This window comes from Mustela erminea, chromosome 9 (genome assembly GCF_009829155.1).
Source record: "Mustela erminea isolate mMusErm1 chromosome 9, mMusErm1.Pri, whole genome shotgun sequence".
NCBI classification, from domain to species: domain Eukaryota; kingdom Metazoa; phylum Chordata; class Mammalia; order Carnivora; family Mustelidae; genus Mustela; species Mustela erminea.
Genome location: NC_045622.1, coordinates 87,576,342 through 87,597,611, shown reverse-complemented (window position 1 = coordinate 87,597,611; position 21,270 = coordinate 87,576,342). Strand labels below are relative to the sequence as shown.

At 46.4% G+C, this 21,270-nt stretch overlaps 1 protein-coding gene across 2 annotated transcripts in view; it reads right to left on the bottom strand.

The window, feature by feature from the left end:
- The window catches only part of PRR5L (proline rich 5 like), a 144,811-nt gene extending 125,194 nt beyond the window's left edge, over positions 1-19,617 (bottom strand). Inside the window, exons 1-2 of one of the 2 annotated variants that reach the window (XM_032356596.1) lie at positions 19,474-19,617; positions 18,831-18,985 (exon numbers count right to left, since the gene is read on the bottom strand). The gene's annotated coding sequence lies outside the window, so the exon portion shown is untranslated. Of the gene's footprint in view, positions 1-18,830; positions 18,995-19,473 lie in introns of those variants that run through there. The other variant, XM_032356598.1, reaches the window with a different exon arrangement.
- Positions 19,618-21,270: the final 1,653 nt, after the last annotated feature.

Genomic DNA, 21,270 nt, shown 5'->3' with positions numbered 1-21,270 from the left:
TCCTTTTTGCTAACTACATGATTCAAATGAATGGAGTGTTCTTTAGTGGAGTGGGGTGGGGGCGACTCATCACAGGGTGTCCGAGACCACAGCTTTATATCACTTACCATGAAACAGCCACTTGACCTATATTAACTCATTTACCCTCCCTGCAGCTCTATGAAGGGGACGCTATTATGACTGCCATTTTGCCGAAAAGAAATCGAAGCACAGAGAAGTGATTGGGTCAAAACCACTCAGCTGCTGGTAGGCAGCACAGCTGGGACTTGAACTCAGGCAGACCATTTTCAGAGCGCATGGTCTGGACCCCTAACACTAAACCGTCCAGCACATGCTCCCTGAAGGTTGGTGCACTGAGGAGAATGGCTGCAATGGCGGGGTGCTAACCTCCGACGTCTGGTTGCTGAGTTGGCAGTGTCCGTACTCTCTCTAGTAGTCTTCCTCCATGTAGAGTTAATTGGCATTGAACATATGGTCAGTGGCCCTTGGCTGCTGCTGGGCCCCTTTGCTGACGTGTTTGGCTTTGTCCTACAGGAAAGACACTGGGGCTGAGGTGGGACTGACATGCCAGATATCTGGTCCCCAAGTCCCGCTGCTCTGAGCACAGCTTACTCTGCCCAGTTACATCCGAGGGCAGGCTTGTCTGTCATCGGCTCACCTGCTGCTTCAACAAGAGACCGTATTTAGCAACGCAACAAAGCAAAGCTTATCTCTGACCAGAACATGGGGACCAGGACAAAACTATCTTCGATGTATTAAATGGTTTTAAAACCTGAAACACACTTAACTTTTTGAACCTTGGACATTGCGTGGCTTAAAACTTCTTTTACAAGATGGAGTAAAAAACAACAGAATTAATCAAGGGAGCTCTCTAATGACACCTGTTTACTTTTTCTTCACCACAACTAAGATCAGATCATCACCAGCAGAGTTCCAAGTGAATTTCTCACTCAGGGTGTCATCAGGTCCATGGCTCCTTTCCATGAGACAGGAAAAAGGCTGAGAACTAAGAACCTGGTGCCATTGGGAGGAGGGAGGAGGGAGGAGGGTGCGGGGTTCTCCTATTAGAGGAACCATTAACTTTTAGAGTCATTTCCACAATAACATTAAGCCATTTACTTTGCAATTATGCAGGGGATAAACATTGAGAGGGTGTTCTGTGAGCACAGCTGCATGCCAACATCTGGCATCACCTCTGGAATCCTAGAGGACACATCTGTCAGCAGAGTTGCTCCTCCGGTGAGCCCCACCCCAGGACCTTAGATGCTGGAAGGGCATCTAAGGCAGGCAGATGCTACATGAGCCAGCAATGTCAGGAAGGGTCAGCTGCCCTGCCCAGGCAAGAAACTAGACTCTGTTCTGTCTTCCGTGAAGAGTCGAGATCTGTGCTACCAACCACAGCAATAAATGATGAAACTGGCAAAAATGAATACCAGATGCTCTGGAGCATCTCTAATGGGCCAGGTGCTGTCCCATGTACTCTTGTGTGACTCTTCATGATGGTGAAGTAGGTGCTAGTATTTCTCTTGTTTTCCACGTGAGGAGAAGATGAATTAGACACTCACACCTACACATCTGGTTAGTGGTGGAGTCAGGAGCATAGTTTTAGTTTGCTGCCGGGTGCTGTGCTCTTAACCATCACCCCATACTGCCTCCCAAGTGGGTAGCAGCCAAGAGCTGTGCCAACAGGTTATTCAGAATCCTGGTGCACTCAGACCCCGGCAGTTGTATTTCTGGGCACCTCCTCCGTGTAAGGTACACCCAGTGAACGGAGATGGGAGCACAGCAATGGCACAGGCAGCAGGTGCACATGGTAATACTCTGCCTTCATGAAGTTCTTCACTTGTACCTTCTCATATTTTCCCACCCACCACTCTTTCCATCTCCTTTCCTGAAATCATGACAAGAGATAACCGGGTGACTTTTGAGGAGGGGCAATAACTATTTTAATCCATCCCATCTATGTCTCCTCCCACCCCCGAGTCATTTTCTAGGTGTCTAGCCATATAGGTAACGATTTACGTATTTCCCCAAAATGGTATTCCATGAAAAGTCTCCCTCCCACCCAGGCCCCTACCTACCCTGTGCCCACTGCCAAGCTCTACCTATTAGTATTTTCTTGTGATTCCCTCTAAACGTTAGGTTCACCTAGTATGCTACACACTTATGTTGCCCGCCCTCTTTCCTTCCCATTCTTTTTAGAGCTCTTCCCCTGTCAATACCCAGAACATCTTCATCCCTTTTTTTTTTTTTAGCTGCATAGTATTCCATTTTCTGGTCATTCCATATTTATTTACCCTTCCACCTATTAATGAACATTCAAGATTGTCTCCAATGGTTTGCTAGTCATCAACTGGTACTTTGCTTCCTTGTGTCTGTATATCAGTTGGTTCAAATTCAGGAAGAAGACAGATTGATGGTTATCCCCAAATCCCAACGCTATCCACAACTGCACTCTAACAGAACAAAGAAGAAAACCACACTCAGCAAAAGCCCCACCGTAAGAAGATCTTTCTACACCAGGAGAGGCTGCCATGTCTATATTTTTCCAAATATTCCATTTCTCTTTACCCCAAAGAAAAAGTGACATCTTGAACTAGGTGATCTATACAGAGAGCATTTTTTAAAACTACAACTTCAAGGGGTTCATTAAGATAATAGACAATTCAACCCAGCCTTGCCTACCAATTCAAGTGAAGGCCAAGTTTGGGGCCTTTGCCTCCCTGACACAGCCCATGAGGGGCTAAGAGATAGTCCTCTCCACTAAGACCTTCGCTTCCCCAGCCCTCCCCCATCTGAGCCCGAGATGCATGCCTGCAGTTGGACAATGAAGTGCTGGATTTGTCACCAAGGGATGTTGCATGTTTCTTTTTCTATTCCTTTATAGTTGTTTGGGGGGGGGGTTGTTTGTTTTTGTTTTGTTTTGGTTTGTTTGTTTCGTTTTTTTGCTAAAAACAGCTGTGCCAAGCAGCCCCTCCTTAGAATGGGACTAGCCCTCAAAAATGAGAATTAGGACAATTTGGATGCTCTTTGATTAGTTCTAACATCTCTGCCTTCCCTAAACTCAGTCAGTGTGTTCTCAAACTATCTCCCCCGTCTCCCCCAAACTGCAGTTGTTGGTGTTGGTGTCTCTCTCACATTCCCATGGGTGGTAACATTTCAGGACATAAGGGTCTGATTTTCCATGACCATAATCTGCATCTTTTGCCTAAGGGCTCTGTCTGGCTACCAGGGTCTGTTTTATTCATGCATGAGACAGGCTGCAAGGGGTCAGTGATTAATAAGACCACCATGCCTGCCTGGCAGCGTTCAACCCATGACTCCCTCAAGCTGGTATACGTAAATATGACAGCTCCCTTGCCACTCAGGGGGGATAAGTCTAAGGATTGCATTCTATGTTTTTTTTTGCCAATACCCACCCCCCCAGCAGGTTTAAGCTCATTGTGGTAACTTGCTTGATAATGTGCCATTTACCAGCCTTCCCTTGGTGACTTCCTCCCTCCCTGCTAGTGCTTCCTTCATTTTCCAAATGAACTGCTGGTTCTGGAATCCTTGTCTCCAGGTCTTCTTGGTACCAGAAGTTTTCTTAAGAAGCAGTATCTTAGGATGGGACTCTGGAAGATGGAAGGTGGCAACAAAGACCAGTTGCTGATGGCAAGTGAGGTGTTGTCAGTAGCATCACAAGAACCAAGACTATAGGAGGTGAATTGGGATGGGTCATAGGTGAAAAAGAATGGGGTATCCAGGGGCACCTGGGTGGCTCAGTCAAACATCTGCCTTTGGCTCAGGTAGTGATCCCACAGTCCTGGGATTGAGCCCCACATCGGGCTCTCTGCTCAGTGAGGAGTCTGCTTCTCCCTTTACCCTTCCCGCTTGCTCATGGTCTCTCTCACTCTCTTTCTCTCTCAAATAAATAAATAAAATCTTTTTAAAAAATGCAATATCCAGCATTGGAGAGATGCGGGATCAAGGATAATTGTAAGGACTGCAGGGCTGCTTGGTTGCTCAGAAGTGAAGTAGAATAAAAGCACTGAAAGAGAATGACAGGCTCCAACCACCCAGCTAGCAGCCCAAGTTATGGCTAAGAAGCCAAATAGCCCCTCTTAAAGTCCTTGAAAACAGCCTCATGTCCTACAGCTAAACAGCAGATACGCCTAACGTCAAGCACAGGATCTAATCATGTGAACAGCAAAGTTGCGAAGCCTGATGAAGTCATAACCCCCGAATAGGAGAAGCCTGATGAGTTCATAGCCCCAGCAAGTCTCCTATGACCAGGTGGAAGTCCTGATAGGGTGGCGAGACTGGGATGGACCACGTATTCCAGGTTTGCCTTTCCTGCCTTCAGTGCCTCGGTTAGCACTACTGTCTGAGGGCTCACAGAAGGTCTGATTTGTTAGACATGGGTTCTGCATAGCATTGCCTCACCAAAGGACTCATTTTTAGCAAAGAAGGGATGATAACCACAGGATCTACTTGTCCCACTTCATATCACATCGCTCAGAAGCTGTTTGTCTAAGGTAAGATTAGAATGACTTCATAAAAATGCAGGTAAGATAAGATGCAACTTTGGTTGGATGCAGGTAAGAGGACACTTTGTGGAGTGAGGTGCTTTGAGATGTAGTGTAGACTTTTAACCATTGGTCCCTGTATGGTGCTGTGTCTCCAATGGCTGGACCACATGGGTTTGGATACCAAGGAGTTTAAATAGGAGTGGCTCCTCTTGCCATCATTCCCAGTGACCCACTTAGAGAATTTTTACTTCTCCATTCTCCCATCTTCAGTATCTGCCAAGTCCTAATGCACAGGGAAGACAATGTTTCTAACAGAGACATGATAAGAACCACACAACACCTAAAACTCTAACTGATGCCTCACCATTTTGGGTCCCTAATTGCTAGTAAACTGGGGTGCAAAGGAAGGAATTACTATCCAGGCAAAGATGTAAGCCTTGATTATTTAAGGAACCTAATGAAGGCAGGGAGGAGTATGTCTGCAATTCAGAGAATCTCTGGGGATACTGGTATGTGTTCCCATGTGCAGTGATAACTGTGAATGGTCGGCCACAGTAACCATGGCTTGCCAGAGACACAGTAATCCAAGGCTCAGATCCTTCAAGGATGGAGGTCTGGGTGGCCTCGGTGTATAAGGCACTTGAAGCAATGGGGTTAGGGGAATTAAAATGGGGTAGAAGGGCAGGAGGGCAGACCCCAGTTCCCTTAGCATGTGAATGTGCCCCCCACAAGTTTTCTGCTTTCAGCCTTTTAGTTTACTTTAAAGGAAGTATTATGTGTGTTGTGATGAGCACTGGGTGTTACACGCAACTAATGAATCCTTTAATGCTACATCAAAAACTAACGAAGTACTATATGTTAGCTAACTGAATATAATAAAAAAATAAAGGAAGTATGATTGGTCATCATCTTGAAGACTCAGTGACAGAACAGAAAGAATTTAAAAGATGACAAGGGGAGATCTGAATGGTACAAGGGGTGGATTGTAGCGGGTACTTTCAGTGTTCAAGCCTTGCCATCTAGATGCGTCTCTTTACCTAAGGTCATTCTCTGGCCACCAGGGTTCACTCTGCTTATGCACATGGCTAGAAAAGTCAGGAAATGAATGTGCTGGGAGCACACTTACCCTGTGGCTAAGGAATTTGGTGTAAATACCCCAGATCCCTTTCCCCTTGGGTGGGATAACTGTACGATGTGTTTCCCATGCTAGTTCCCAGGGTTTCTTAGGATTTGTCTTCAGTTACCCACATAGTAGTTTGATTGACAACATACCCATAATTGGTTACTTTCCCTTGCATACATCAATTCCCTACTGCTATAGTACTGCTTCCCTACCTTCCAAGTAAACAATTTACATGTGAATCTTTGTCTCAGGATCTGCTTCTAGGGGAACCCAAACTTAGACACTCCACTCCATTCTCATCTAATGTTCTTAAAAGAGACTCTGAGGAACTATTTCTGATTAAAGTGTGAATGACTGATAGGGCCCAGAGAGGAGAGTTTAAAAGAAGAAATATCCTTAAGCAGTGATTCTAAAACAGTAGGCTTGGACACACAGGAAGCTTCTACAGGCATGCTGACAAATTATGACCTACAGGTAAAATCCATCTTTTGTAACAATTGATTGCACTTATTATTACACACTGTCAGACAGACTTGTAAGTTGAGAATGTCCTTGAAGACAGAGTAACACAGGGCACAATTTGTAGCATGCAAGAATAAAGAAGCCCTGTGTTATATGGAGACACAGAATGATCATATGTTCTTTTGAGAGGATGCAAAGTTTTCCAGGTCAGAGTGGTACATTACTTTGCCCAAATAGTGACCTAGGGTGGACCAACAACTGTGTGACTAGAGGGATAACCACAGACGACTGCACATACACAGAGTCACTGTAGCAGTGACTTTGTTGTAATTATGGTTGACTTGTTGAAGTTGATTGAGTCTCTTCAAGCTTCAGAGTGTGTCAAAACACACATACACACACTTAAATCTTTACACTTGGTTTTCAGATTCCTGTCAGTGGGAGAAATCTGGGAAGAAGAGAGGGCAGGGAAACATTTTGGGAGACTGGAATCATACACCAGCACCGCCATCCCCAGTACCAGCACCAACGCCATTTGTAGAGTGGTTTTACTCTACAAATTTAATCTGTACGTTGTTTTCAAACTGGGTGTTAGGGAACTCTAACATCCCTGTGAACCTGGCAGGTTCTGCCAACAATGAAAAACTTCATGCCAAATAAATATTTAAGCAAACTATGTATCCAGTTATTAGTCTTATATATTGATTTTGTTAGGAGAAAAACCTCACCCACTAGAAGTACAATTTGGAAACCATAGATACGCATGATTATTTTATTCTTGTAACCACCCCCTGCTGACACCAGCTTGCATAGAAGGAAAATGAGGTTCATAAGAATTAAATGACTTAGCCAATATTACAGACAAGACCTGAGCTGAACTGTGGTACAGAGCCACACCACATCCAGCGCTCTTTCCCCTACATTCTACTACACTTGAACACTGGTGATGAAACACGTGGTTTAGCAATTTATTGGCCAGTAAGTCTGTTTTGTTGAGAAGGGGTCAGAGAACAGTTTATAAAAAGTTCTTAGAACTTGGGTCATTCCAAGAAAATACCAAAACATCTCCAGTTCATTCCCTCCCTGAACTATGTTCAGCATGTGGTATTCCAGCGGTTGTTTGTTGGGACATGTTCTCATAGCTGGTCCTATGGGTCTGCCACACCAACCAGACCCTTTGGGCATCACTCAGAAACATCCCTTGTAGCAGTCAACTTTGCTGCAACACTGCTGCAGAAGAAAGACTTGGCGACTTATGAAAACAAGGCGTTATTTTTCTTGCACACAAATCTACAGGTTGGGCAGGGGAACTCTGCTTCAGCTGGGAGTTTGGTCTGCTTCATGTGGTTAATCCTTGGAGGCCAGAGAGAAGGGACAGTGGCTCCCTAAGGTGTTCTCTTCTCATGGTGGTCACAAGAGCACAAGGGTAGCCAAACGGTGCACACCCTACTTAAAGCCACTGCTAGAGTCCTATCCATTCATATTCCATTGGCTATGTCATGTCAATGGCCAAGCCCAAAGTCACTGTGGGCAAGAAATATACTATGTCCTAAGCCGCAAGGGAGGTGAGTGAAAATTTGTTGACTGATACTCCAATTTATCACGATGAGCTAAAAAAGTGATTCTCATGAAGGGAAGCCAAATACCTCTTTCTGAAATCTTCTAAATCCGTAAACTGATATTGTCCTATTAATAAAGTCGGTCCTATAAGCTGCCAAGAGGAGATCATCCCAAAGGGGCCTTTCCTGAGAGACCCCAGGGGAGTGTGAAATGGCAGCTCTCCAGACTAGCAATCCCAAGATGGAAATTACCTAGTTGCCACTGGGTTATTTTTAAAACGCACTACTTCACTCGCAGTGATCTGCTGTAAATCAAGCTTCCAAGCCTCCCTTCATAGAGGATGGGACCTGCAGACAGAGAGAAGGGGTGGATGTGTGTGATTTATAAGCTCCACCTTAAAAAATCAATTTCCTGCAATGGAAGTCTTGGCCACAATGCAGAACAGTGCAGTAACTAGAAAGAAACACTCCCAACTTTGACAATATAAGTCTCCCCTTATGTTGGATAATATTGCTTTGTCCGCTCAACTCCTCAAAACATGCATTTCCTCTTCCCCTTCCAAATACACTCAGTTTTGCTCAGGGAACTCCCTTTCCTCAAGGAACAGTGACCCATCCTCAGTACAAACCCTGGGGACAGGACAAATTTGTCGAGAGATAATTCCATTCACTTTGCCCATGGTTGGTTCAAGAATAGGTAAAGGACCTAGAAGCAGCCCAGGAGACAAATTGTGCCTATGGGAAAAGTTTGCTAGAAGGATGCAGGCAGGGCTTCTAGAAAAATTATTTCACTTTAAGGAGAAAGCCCCAGAAATAAACTGACCTTCTGTCTTTCTCTGAACCCTGCTCTGTCTAGATAGTCCTGCTAGAGCCCTATTTCTTTCTGAAGATGGAAACAGGAAGATGGCAAAGCAAAGAGTTGAAAAGGTTGGGTGTCCTGAAGATATCACCAAGCCACTCAATCAGCCTCTTCCCTGAAGCTTGCTCTAACTTTGTCCTTACTTTTATTTTATTTTTTAGAAGATTTTATTTATCTGATAGAGAGAGTGATGACAAGTAGGCAGAGAGGCAGGCAGAGAGAGAGGGAGAAGCAGGCTCCCTGATGAGCAGAGAGCCCAATGTGGGGCTCGATCCCAGGACCCCGAGATCATGACCTGAGCCAAAGACAGAGGCTTAACCCACTGAGCCACCCAGGTGCCCCTTGTCCTTACAAGTGAGATAATAAAAGATCCTGGTATGTGACTCTTGACTCACAGCTACAGGACTCTTCAGCCATATCTATCTCAGTCACCTCCTAACCGTGCATTTGGGCAATCGCTTGATTTTTCCAGCTCCTGTTTTGCACCCGTAACTATGTCACAGAATCCTTGTGGAGACTAAATGACAATGCCCACGAAGTATTTGCGAACTTGCAAGATCTGGTGTCTGGCAACGGTGAAAATGGTGCACAGGTATGATTTTTTGGTAACACTGAGTGAGAAAGCCTGGCTCATAATTGCCATCTCTGCACTTCCCTATGTTATTGTCCTCTGGCTATTGCAATAAAAGCTTCATAATGGGAAGGACCTGTGTCTTGGTAGGGTGGACTGATAGGTGTAAAGTCTCCCATTCTAACCATTAAAGCCGGCAAGGGTTAAAGTCCCATGGTGCAAATTAGATGGGGGATACTTTCACTCATAAGTATTATGTAATTATGTGTTCTGGGTTTTTTTTTAAAATTAAGAGAATTCTTATTCAAGTGTAATTAGTATACAGTGTTACAGTAGTTTCAGGTTTATGATAAAATGATTCAACGGTTCTACCATTTCTCAGTACTCCTCATGATTAGTGTACTCTTTTTTTTTAATTAATTTTTTATTTTTTATAAACATATATTTTTATCCCCAGGGGTACAGGTCTGTGAATCACCAGGTTTACACACTTCACAGCACTCACCAAAGCACATACCCTCCCCAATGTCCATAATCCCACCCCCTTTAATTCCCTTTATCTGTTTCACCCAACCCCCTATCCACCTCCCCTCTAGCAACCATCCATCTGCTATATTTAAGAGTCTGTGGAGTTTGGTTTTGGGTTTTTGTTTTTTTTTTTTTTTTTTGCCTCCTTTTAAATTTTGTTTGTTCACTTGTTTTGTTTCTTAAGTTCCACATAAAAGTGAAATCTTATGGTATTTTCTGATTGATTTATTTCACTTAGCATTACATACCCTCTAGGTCCATCCATGAAAAGATCACTAATCATCAGGTAAATGCAAATTAAAACCACAATGAGATCTCACTTAACACCTGTCAAAATAGCTAAAATAAAAAACACAAGAAATAACAGTGTTGGCAAGGATATGGAGAAAAAGGAACCTCCGAGCACCGTTGGTGGGAACGCAAACTGGTGCAGCCACTATGGAAGACAGTATGGAAAGTCTTCAAAAAAGTAAAAACAGAATTAACATGTAACCCAGTAATTCCACTACTGAGTATTTACCCACGGATAATGAAAACATGAATATGAAAAGACAGATGCACCCCTGTGTTTATTGCAGGATTATTAACAATAGACAAGGTGAAGAAGCAACCCAAGTATCCACCTGTAGATGAATGGAAAGAAGGTGTGATATAGATAGATAGATAGATAGATGATAGATAGATAGATAAATAGATAATTCCACTGACATATCAATCAATCAATGGAATATTAGCCATGAAAAAGAATGGACTCATGCCATTTACAACCACATGTTCTGTTTTTGAAAATATGAAAAAATTCAGATAAACACTATGAGAGAAGAAAAGATAATCCACACATGATCCCATCACCTGAAGGAAAGCCACAGTGAACAGTGATCTATGCTCTTCTAGATTTTTTGTGGTGGTTACTTCTTTGAAAAGAAGGAAGGAGAAAACCAGACATCCTGTGCACTACTTTTGAGAGTGAGCTGCTGAAGATGGTTTTAGAGGGGAACTTTGCCGTCTTTGAAATTTAAAATATTAAAACTTTTTTAAAATGCGCCAGCCCTTTGATTCAACATTTTTACTTCTGGGAATCTCTGTTCCAGAACAACACCAGGAACAGTGGATACTTAGAGCTTCCAGATGCCCAGGACTGTTCTCTGCATCAATATGCCATCTCAGTTCACCCTTACAACACAGGAGGGTGGTCTTACTATTATTTTTAAATAATAGCTCTGCTGAGATACAATTCACATGCCATACAATTTACCCATTTTAAGGTATACAGTTCAATATTTTTTTAGTATATTTGCAGAGTTGTGCTATCATCATCATCACAATTTTAGGACATTTTCATCACCCCAAAAAGAAGCCCTGTACTTATTAGGAGTCAGTCCCCATTATATCAACCCCTCAGTCCCCTGAGAACTACCAACCTACTTTCTGTTCCTGTGGATCTGCCTATTTTGGACTTTTCACATCAGTGAAATACACAATATGTTGTCCCTGGTGACCGGCCACTTTCCGCTAGCTTAATGTTTTCAAGACTCATTTATGTTGTAACATATATCAATACTTCCTGTCTTTTTAATGCCAAATAATATTCATTGCATGGACATACCACATTTTGTTTATCCATTCCTCACTTGTTGGACATCTGGATTGTTTCTAGCTTTTGCCTAATAGGAAGAAGGCTGCTATGATCATTTGCATACATGTTTTTGTGTGGCCATGTGTTTTCATTTATCCTGGGCCTCTACATCAAAGTGAGAGTTGTTGGGCCATTTGCTGTAATTCTGTGCATTACCTTTTCAGGAGCTGCCAAACTTTCTCCCCAAGTGGTTGCACCATTTTATATTCCCACCAGCGGTATACGAGGACTCCAATTTCTTCATAGCCTTGCCAGCCAACACTAGTTAATACCTGTCTTTTTGATTATAGACATCCTAGCAGGAATAAAGCAGCATCTCGTTGTCATTTGTTTGCATTTCCTTCATGATTTAGAGGGAGGTACCATTATTACCTTCAGTTTACACATGAAGCAACTGAGGCACAGAGAGGTTCATTAACTTACCCATGGTCACTCAGTACATGTATGGACTCCCATGTGTACAGCAGTATATGCAGAAGAAAGTTGGCTGCAGCTCTGTGGGTGGCAAATATTAGAAGAACCCATATGTCTACCTGCAAGGATTTATCCTGCAGAAGACCATCACACAACTATCAAAGACGGGGTAGGTCTGTCTAAGCTGACATGGAATGAGTTCCAAGACACTGTTAGTGAAGAAGCGACTCACAGAATCGTGTGTACAACGTGAACGTAGAGACCCAGGCCTAGAGACAGATGTGATACAGGCACAGACAGGTTACCCACAAAGCTCCTCACAATGTTCCCTGGGAGGTAGGCTCCCAGGAGAGCAGGGACTTCTCATGTAGGGCACTGCTATATTGCCAGCACCTAGAACTGGACATAGCCCATAGTAGCAACTAAATAAATATTTGCTGTTAAATGAGCGATTTCCTTGGAGAGAGAGAGAGAGCAGTATATACAGAAGAGCTCATGTGGTGCTCTGAAGCCCCACGCCCTTTGCATATGAATTCATATAGTAGTTGCATCATTTTTGACACACACATATAGAATAATCTAGAATTCTTGGGGTCTTTTGCAAGAAAAACAACAACAACAAAACAAGGCCCCAGAGATTGGCATGGAACAGAGAAGTGGCCCCACTGGCTTCCCAGATGCCAAGAGGTCCGTCTCGGGCCACAATGCCCCTTGCTTGAAGCGAGTAGTTTCTACCCCCCACCCCGCCTCAGCCCACCATGCTCCATCGCTGGAGCTGACGACCCAGACAGGAGACAGGCCCACACCCGCCTTGCCGGGCATCCCACCCTGATCGATGAGCCACTCTTCCAGCTAACAGGAATCCAATGTCAAGATGACGGCAGTGAATCTCGTTTTCATGCCTGGGAAGATCTTAAAAATCAATAAGCATTAGAAGGACACGGCCAAGTGTTTTTCTTTTTATCGTTTTTCAATATTTGTTTAATTTGTCATCCGGGCTGAGCTCAGGGAAGGGGGCCCGAGGATTCAGGGCTCCTGGCGGAGCAGCACAGGCATCCCCTTGGCGGCATTTTTGGCTCACGGTGCGCTGGGTGAGCTGGGAGACAATTAGGAAAACAATTGGGGGCTGTGGCCTCCCAGAGCCAGAAAACTTAGGGTGCAGAAATGACAAGGGCTGTAGGTGATGAAATTCTAACAGTGAAGATAGCAAATGGCACCAGAAATGATGGTTAGCAGAGGCCAGGATGAGAGAGATGTGAGTCGGCTGTACGATAGGCTGGTCCTCGCAGATGGAGGTGATGTTAGGGATCTGCGCATGCCCTCACTGTGTGTCATGAGGAGAACTGCTCCAGGTCCCCTTTCTCGTGCAAAAGTGGGGCAGGTTCTCAGTGGGGTGTTTGACTCCCCACCCCACCACTCCATGCCCTGCCAACACACACACAACCATTTGATCACCAAGTCCCGTGCTTTCCCTCTGAAATAACTCTGTCCTGTCCATTTTCCCCATCTCCGCTCTTACTAGGTTAGTTCGAGTCACCTTCCCCACTCACCAGGGCTCGTGCAACTGCCTCCTGAGTGGTCTTCCTGCCTCAAGTCCTGTTTGCTCCCAGATCTTTTTCCACCGAGAACAGCCTGGCCCTGAGAGGTGGGTGGCCTTGTGGGTTAAAAGCATGACTCTGGGGCGCCTGGGTGGCTCAGTGGGTTAAGCCGCTGCCTTCGGCTCAGGTCATGATCTCAGAGTCCTGGGATCGAGTCCCGCATCGGGTTCTCTGCTCAGCGGAGAGCCTGCTTCCCTCTCTCTCTCTCTGCCTGCCTCTCCATCTACTTGTGATTTCTCTCTGTCAAATAAATAAATAAAATCTTTAAAAAAAAAAAAAAAAAAAAAAAGCATGACTCTGGAGCCAGGCTGCCTGGGTTCCGACCTGCCTCCTCCAGACCTGTGACCTTGAGCCACTACTTCCGTGTTCTGGGCCTCAGTTTGCCTCATCTGTAAAACAGCGGTGCTGATCGCTAGGTGCTGGGAAGCCAGTGAGGGTTAAGTGGACTACTGCAGACGGAGCCCTTACAGCAGCGGCTGCCAGACCCAACAGCTCAATACACGGTAGTCTCCTCTTTCTGAAACACACCCCCCTGCTTATATTCACGTCTGGACAAAGTCCAAACTTATCCACAGCCCCCGCGCCTTCTCTTCTCACCTCCTGGTAACCCCTTGATTCACATTCAACACTCCCATTAAATGTCTTTGTGTGTGTTTTTATGTGGTTCCTCTAACAAAACAGGCTACCAAGCATTCACACACGTTGCCTGTTACATTCTCCCCAAGGCACTTCCCCATTCCCGGGTCCATCGTCCATTCATCTCTCCGCTCTTAGATGTTATTTTCTTTGGAAGGCTTCTCTCACTCATCCAATTCCAATTAGGTGCCCTCTTTTGTGTTCCCACGGCACCCATCAAGGCACTTGCTACCTTGTATTTTTAAATCTTTATAATGAAAGTTTTCACATGGAAAAACCCAAAGCCCAAAGAATCGTAGAACAGTACAATGAGCTCTCATAGACTCCCAGCAACTGGTAACATTTTACCATATTTGCTCTCTCTTTGTGTGTGTATTCATTTTGTTTCCAAGTCAATTACTGACATCATGCTCTTTTAACTTGCATCTCCAGAAAAGGAAGCAAACGGAGGAGTATTCTCCCACCTAAAATACAATGCCATAATCACACTTTTAGAAATGAATCATTCTCTAATGTCGCTGAATACTTGGCCCGTAACCAATTTTCCCCAGCCCTTCCTCAATTCCCTTTTACAGTCTTTCTGCTACATTTCATTTGAATTGCTCCTTCACTTGGGCTGTAAGCTCTGAGAGGAATGGAATGTGTCCCCTTGGTTTCCCTCTCCCCAGCACTCAGCTTATGGCAAACCCTCAGTACCTATTTGTTACAAGAAAGAACAACCTCTATGCCCTAATTCTTCCTGCAGAAAAGGGTCGTCAGCCAGTTCCAATCCCAGCACAGTTGCACCCCCCACACACACACACATGTACACACTCACCCTTTGGTAATGCCATAGCATCACTTCCGTGGGCCAAGTCAGAAACCAGAGGAGCATTCTAGATGCTTCCGTCGGTTGACCCCACATAGCTCCCACACTGTCTCCTGTCTAACCCATTCCCCTCTCCATTCTGGAGGCCAGGGCTGTGGTCTGGTCCTTCCTCCTTCCTTGCCCAGCTCTGGGAGTCTTGACGCTTCTGATTCTCCAGTGGTCCAGTCTTGCCTCCTCCAAGCCCTGTCCTGCCCCACAGGTCACTTTTCCCAGGGACCATTCATGACCCGTCGCTTCCTGGCAGAGGACCTATAAAGGCCCTGAGTATAATAGGTATTCACTAAATGACTGCTGAGTGCTTAAAGAGAAATACTATCCTCTCCTTCTTCCCTGGTCTAAGGGCAACCGCATGCATCCCCGTCCTATTCCCTGGGCCCCAGACTCCAGGCCAGGCCAGGCCAGTCCAGCGCTGCCTCTGGACAGATCCTGGATATAGCCTCGACACACAGCTTCCAAACAGCCGCCGGACCCATTTGTCCTTCTTCCTTCCCTGGGAAATTGTGCAAGGATGCGCAACGGTAGGCCCGAACTTATATTTAAAGAAAACAGTTAAAAATCTGAACAGAAAAAGTCAGCTTAAAAATCAAGGTCTTGGGCGCCTGGGTGGCTCAGTGGGTTAAGCCGCTGCCTTCGGCTCAGGTCATGATCTCAGGGTCCTGGGATCGAGTCCCGCATCGGGCTCTCTGCTCAGCAGGGAGCCTGCTTCCTCCTCTCTCTCTCTCTCTGCCTGCCTCTGCCTACTTGTGATCTCTCTCTGTCAAATAAATAAATAAAATATAAAAAAAAAATCAAGGTCTTTCTATTTTGAAGTTTTCTTTAGGTCAAGTACATCTTAGGGGATACAGGGTGAGACCATACAGCCCCTTCTGCCTCAAATAAGATTTTCAGGATGCAATTTTGCTTTTGTGCGCTTCTGCAAAGAAAGCTGTTCCACCGCCCGCCATTACTGCGCTGAAGGAGTTACGCTGGGGCAGGGGCAGAAGGTTCCAGCAGAGATCCCTTGGGGACACAGCCGCATCTGACCCTGGACCCACCACCCCAGCACCAGCCCCTGCATTCCAAATGCAGCATTCAGACTAGGCAGGGACTCCAGCTTTTTACCGTGGTGACATTCTACTAAGAAGGAACTTCTTTCCAGCCCAGAACAAAAAAGGGCAGCAGTCTGAAGCTCTCAGAAGCCTGGTGGGGAAGGCCAAGGGGAGTGACCGAAGTGGGTCAAAGAGGATCTCTGCTCCCCGATCCCCAAGGTCTCTACCATCTACCTTGGGGGACGTTCCTGAACCGGTCTGAGCTCCAGCTTCCCCTCCTTCAGCTCGACGAGGACACCGTCCTCTTCCTCATGGGGCTCCTCATGAAAATTAAGTGCGGCATCAGAGGGATAGCAGAGTGGGAAGGCTACCTGAATCTCAGCGTGTGCTGAAGACACAAGCCATTAGGGGACACATCCCAAGGGAGCTGTGACGCCGTCATGCAGGACTTGCAAATGATACCAGTTTCCCCCTTTTTGGACCATCCCCAGCCCTGAAAGGAGGGCTGGACGAGGAAACAGTGGGAGCACCGAGGGAGAATTTTGGAGTGAACAACAGATGTGCTCCCAGTGCCAGCTGCCCACTCCCCACCTCCTGGGAGTGAGCCGCATCTCTGTAGCTCGAGTATCCCTAAGGACTTTTGTCTGCATCACACCTTAGAAGCCCAAGGTGAAGAGAGACGGAGCACCCAGCAGGAGTGAGGGGGCCAGGAGGCTTTGGATTTTCTGGGTAAAGAGGAGTTGAGTATTTCTGATATGCCAGAGGTGTGCAACAAGGGACCCTGGGAGTCGCGTAGATCCTCTGGAAGAGGGCCTCCAGGAGAGCAAGAACCCTTCCCCAGGCAGAAGCTGACGGTACCTGGCCTGGCTGAACTGTGCCTCCCCAACCCCCCTCCAAACTCCTATGTTCAAGCCCTGACTCCCAGTACCTCAGAACGTAACTGTATTTGGAGTTAGAGTTTTAAACGAGGTGACTGGGTTAAAATGAGGCCTTTAGAGTGGACCTTCATCCAATCTGACTTGTATCTTCAGAAGAAGACAAGATTTGGGAATGCACATAGGCAAAGGGAAGATGGTGTGAAAAACAAGATGAAAATGGCCAACCCCAAGCCAACAAGAGAGGCCTCAGAAGAAACCAAGCTTGCTGGGTGCCTGAGTAGCTCAGTCAGTTAAATAGCTGCTTTGGGTTCAGGTCATGATATCCGGGTCCTGGGATCGAGCTCTGCAGTGGACTTTCTGCTCAGTGATGAGTCTCCTTCTCCCTCTCCCTCTGATTGCTTTTGCTGTCTCTAAAATAAATAAAATTAAAAAAAAAAAAAAAAAAGACACCAAGCCTGCCAACGCCTTAGTCTCTGTTAAGACACTCAGCCTGTGGTATTTGTTTTGGCAACCCCACCAAACTAGTAAGCACGGCTCAGACTTGGAAGAAGGAGTCTTAGGCAGCCAGCTTCAAAGGATCGGGAGTTTAGAAATGCCCAAAAATGAGGAAGGAGGGTATTCTCTGAAGTATTTATAAAATTGTGCCAAGAGATAAAGAATCAGGTGTAAACACCCACCAGGCCCAGCCAGCTAACCGCAGTGTTAACCAAGTTAAGAACTTCCCTGCTCTTCTGGGTCCTCCTCTCCCCGTCTCCTGCCCCTGCCGGGGGTCAGAAGCCTCAGTGAGCCAGCCGGCAGCATAGGCGGGAAGCGGGAAACCAACCACAGACTCCCTTTCTTTGTTCCAGGCCCCAGCTGGAGGAGGGAGACAGTCTCCACGTGCAACAGCCTTTGAAGGTCTGAACTGAGACTGCTTTGGAGCTAGAAAGGTAGTCAGCATGGGCCCGCCCTAATTTCCGTCCTGGGACAAGGAAAGAAGGGGACCGTGGAGGAAAAAACTGAGGTGCGGTAATAGACAAAAGTAAAGTTGGCTTCCTGAGTGCCCCCCCACCCCACATGAGTCCTGTTTATTTACCATATGTCCTCCTGCCCAGGCGGCGGCTCAGCCCAGGCTCTGGCCAAGAAGGAGACAGGTTATTTGTGAAGCAATTATCATCCCTGCAAATTTTTTCTGGCCGCTGTCGGGCAGGTCCATCATCATCGAGCAAGGCGAAAAGCAAACAACGGACAAACCGTTTCAGACCTTCTGCACTCCTCAAGCCAGGAACGTTAAGCGATGTTCTGCAAAGCCAGACAGAACGCCACCCTCTCTATCTCATGACCCAGAGGAGGCCACTTAACTCCAAACCGGCCACGGGGCTGGGCAGGCTTTAGAGTCACACAACACTCTAGAAAGAACCGAGCTCAAAGCCTGCCTCTGCCACGTGACTGCAGTGTGACCCTGGGAGAGTTACTTAGCTTCCCTAAAATTGCCTCCTCAATAAAATGGAGACCATAAAAGTATCCTTCCAATAAAGTTATTATGCAGAATAAATGAGGACATAGATGCTAAACCCTTGGAACATTGCCTGCCACAGGGCAAAGATCTCAGTACACATACTTATCGTAGCTATCATTATACATCACTGTCTTTCAAGGTGCAACCTTGGAGTGACCTTGATTTATTGTGCAAAACATTATGTAAGAAGCATGTGATGAAAAGCACAGAGTCTAGGACCAGACTGCCTGTTTTCCATTCTCTGCCAAGCGAGAATGGAAAACACATTGTTTAAGTGTTTGCTGTAATTGCTATCAGTACCGTAAGATACGTATAGTGATCTGCACACAAATACAGGAAGTTCAAGAAGAGCTTAATAATGACAGCAATGATTAAGGGTATAGTCATTTCCATAAATCCACGCAGACCCTGAAGTTTCTTGTTACCCGGACATCAGAGGCACTGACTAAGGGTCAGACAGGCAGAATGTGTCCCTAATCAGGAGGCTGCTGAACTTGACCTCAGTTGCTTTTGCTTATTCATTTGTTTGCCAGCGGACCGTCACTCTCCAGCAAGCAGGGTATCTAGAAAACAGAAACCCATCCTCCTCGGGCTGGACCCTCAGCCACCGCCTCCAGGCCCTGCTCCCCACCAGCAGCTCTCAGCCTGTCTCCCGTGTTACCTGGTCTGGTTCCTTCCTCCAGGACAGGTGCCATCTTGCAGGGGAGAGGTGAGGTGCCACTGCATTCCAGCCTCCTGAGAAGGTGACATTCTGATGGGCTCCGCTGTCTTTAGGCCTAGCTCTCCATCAGTTCCCACCGACCTGGGGCCCGAGGACTGCCAGAGAAGCAGACAGGAAAGATGTAAAGCTGATACCTCCCGCAGGAAATAATTGTCTAGCTGATTCCAGAACTGAAAAACACAAGTATAACATTGGAGAAAGGAGAGCAAAGTGCCATTCAAGGCCATTGTTACAGCCTCCTCTCTGTGTATCAGGGAAACAAAGAGGCCCTGTGTGTGAGGACAATGCCGTGGCTTACCAGCCACTTCTGTGTTACTCCTGGGGACGGGAGGGTGAGAAACGAGGCCACAGTGCCCTCCCAGCCCGATGCGCCCTGAACTCCACTAATCACAACCTCCAGGCTAGCCAGCTCCGGGGGAGGAAATCTGGACTCCCAGCTCATGGGGTTCTGAATTGGGGAGACAGGAGACGCCCCCTCAGGAGGGACCAGATGGGTATCCACTAGTCTTCCAGGCATCACGTGGTGACAAATGCCCCCTCTCCTCTCCCTCCCCTCTTGTCTTGCTACCTTTCAGAGACTCACCACGAGTTAGAGCTAGAAAGAATGGCAGACATCATCTCTCCAAGCACATATGTCATCTACTCCAACCCCTGGCTTTAGTGAGGGGCACCTGACAAGGACGAGTGCCTGGCTGTGCAGCATGTTAGAGGGTCTGCGAACCCAGGTGAATCCTTATGCAGCAGCCTCCACTGAATCACCCCCCTGCCCCCCGCCATGGACCAAGCGCTCTATTATGAGCAAGCTCGCAAAATGACCTCATTTGCTCCTGCCTTCAAATCCTTGGTCTGCCACTAATTATCCATGGATTATGGGTTCATTTTCTGACCCTTCGTTTTCCCACTTGTAAACTGGGAATATTCATGGGTGACTGTGAGAACTGAATGAGTTTAAACATGGCAAAGCAATTAGGACCATGCTTGAGCCGTACATGTCACTTGAGAAGCATGAATGGGAAATTAGATGTCCACCTGAACCTTGCTTAAGCTCATGGTGAGACGCAAGGCAGATAACTAGAAACCCAGGATCTTAAATACAAACTTGGCCTGGCCATTGACTATGGCCTCACTTTACCCCCATAGGTCCCTGCCGAAAGCTAGGCCCTAACGAATAACCCCCAAGCAGGGATAAAGCAGGTGACGTGTGGGGAGGACCAACTGTGACATAACACAGAACATTAGGGACAGTGGGGATTTGGAGAGCCTGTGCCTGTCTCCAGGGTGGCAGCCAGGACTCAGCTCCAGCCAACTGCTGCAAGGTGCACGGTGGGAACAGCATGACTAGGCCTGTCAGTTTCTAGAGAAAAGCCAGGAATCTAGATTTTTAGGTCACATTTCCCAATTTTAAAATACTGCATTAATGAAGACATTGTTCGTACAAAGTGAGCCCTGGATCATGCCTGATCTGGACAGAGACAGCGTGTGCAAGCCAGGGCGCACCTGTCATTTTTAGGTCTTCTGTCCCCAGTTTGCCGGCAGCCTCCCAGGGAGCCGATCAGTTCACTTCAAAACCAGTCTTTGACTTAGAGCAGGTGGTATAATACCAAAAAGGTGAAGCAGCCCCTTTCTCTGTGGACACCCGCATCTCCGTCCGTGAAATGAAGGTGAGGAGAAGGAAAAATGGGGAAATGAGGGGCTCTCCCTAAAGGACCGCAGGCCCCTCGGCCTCATCCAGCTCATGCAGGTGTTCCTCTGATAAAGAAGGCAGCCCAGACTTAGTGGCAAGACCCAAGGGCAGACTGAAGTCTTAAGCCCCCATAATCTCCAGCAGTCACCTCAAATGAACGTCAGTGGCCTCGATGACAACATGGGCTGGCTATGCAAATGTCAACCCTGAAGCAAGCTTGCTGGCAACAAACACCGCATCACACCCACCAGGATGGCTATAATCAGACAGACGGATAATAATAAGTGTTGGCGAGGATGTGGGGCAATGGGAATCCTCAGACATTGCTGATGGGAAGGTAAATGGTGCAACCACTCTGGGAAACAGACTGGCAGGTCCTCAGAAAGTTAAACACAGAGTTAGCGTGTGGCTCCTAGGTATATACACCAAGAGAAATGAAAATACCCATCGACACAAAAGCTTGTTCAAGAGTGTTCACGGCAGCATTACTCATGAGAGCCAAAAGGCAGAAATGACCCAAATATCCATCATCTGATGAATAGATAAACCAAATGTGATCTAGCCATACAAGGAAAATTACTCAGCCATCAAAAGGAATGACATCCCGATATAGGATACGCAGCATGGATGACCCTTGAAAACATCAGGCTAAGTGGAAGAAATTGATGAAAAGAAGCGCATCTTGTCTGCCATGTT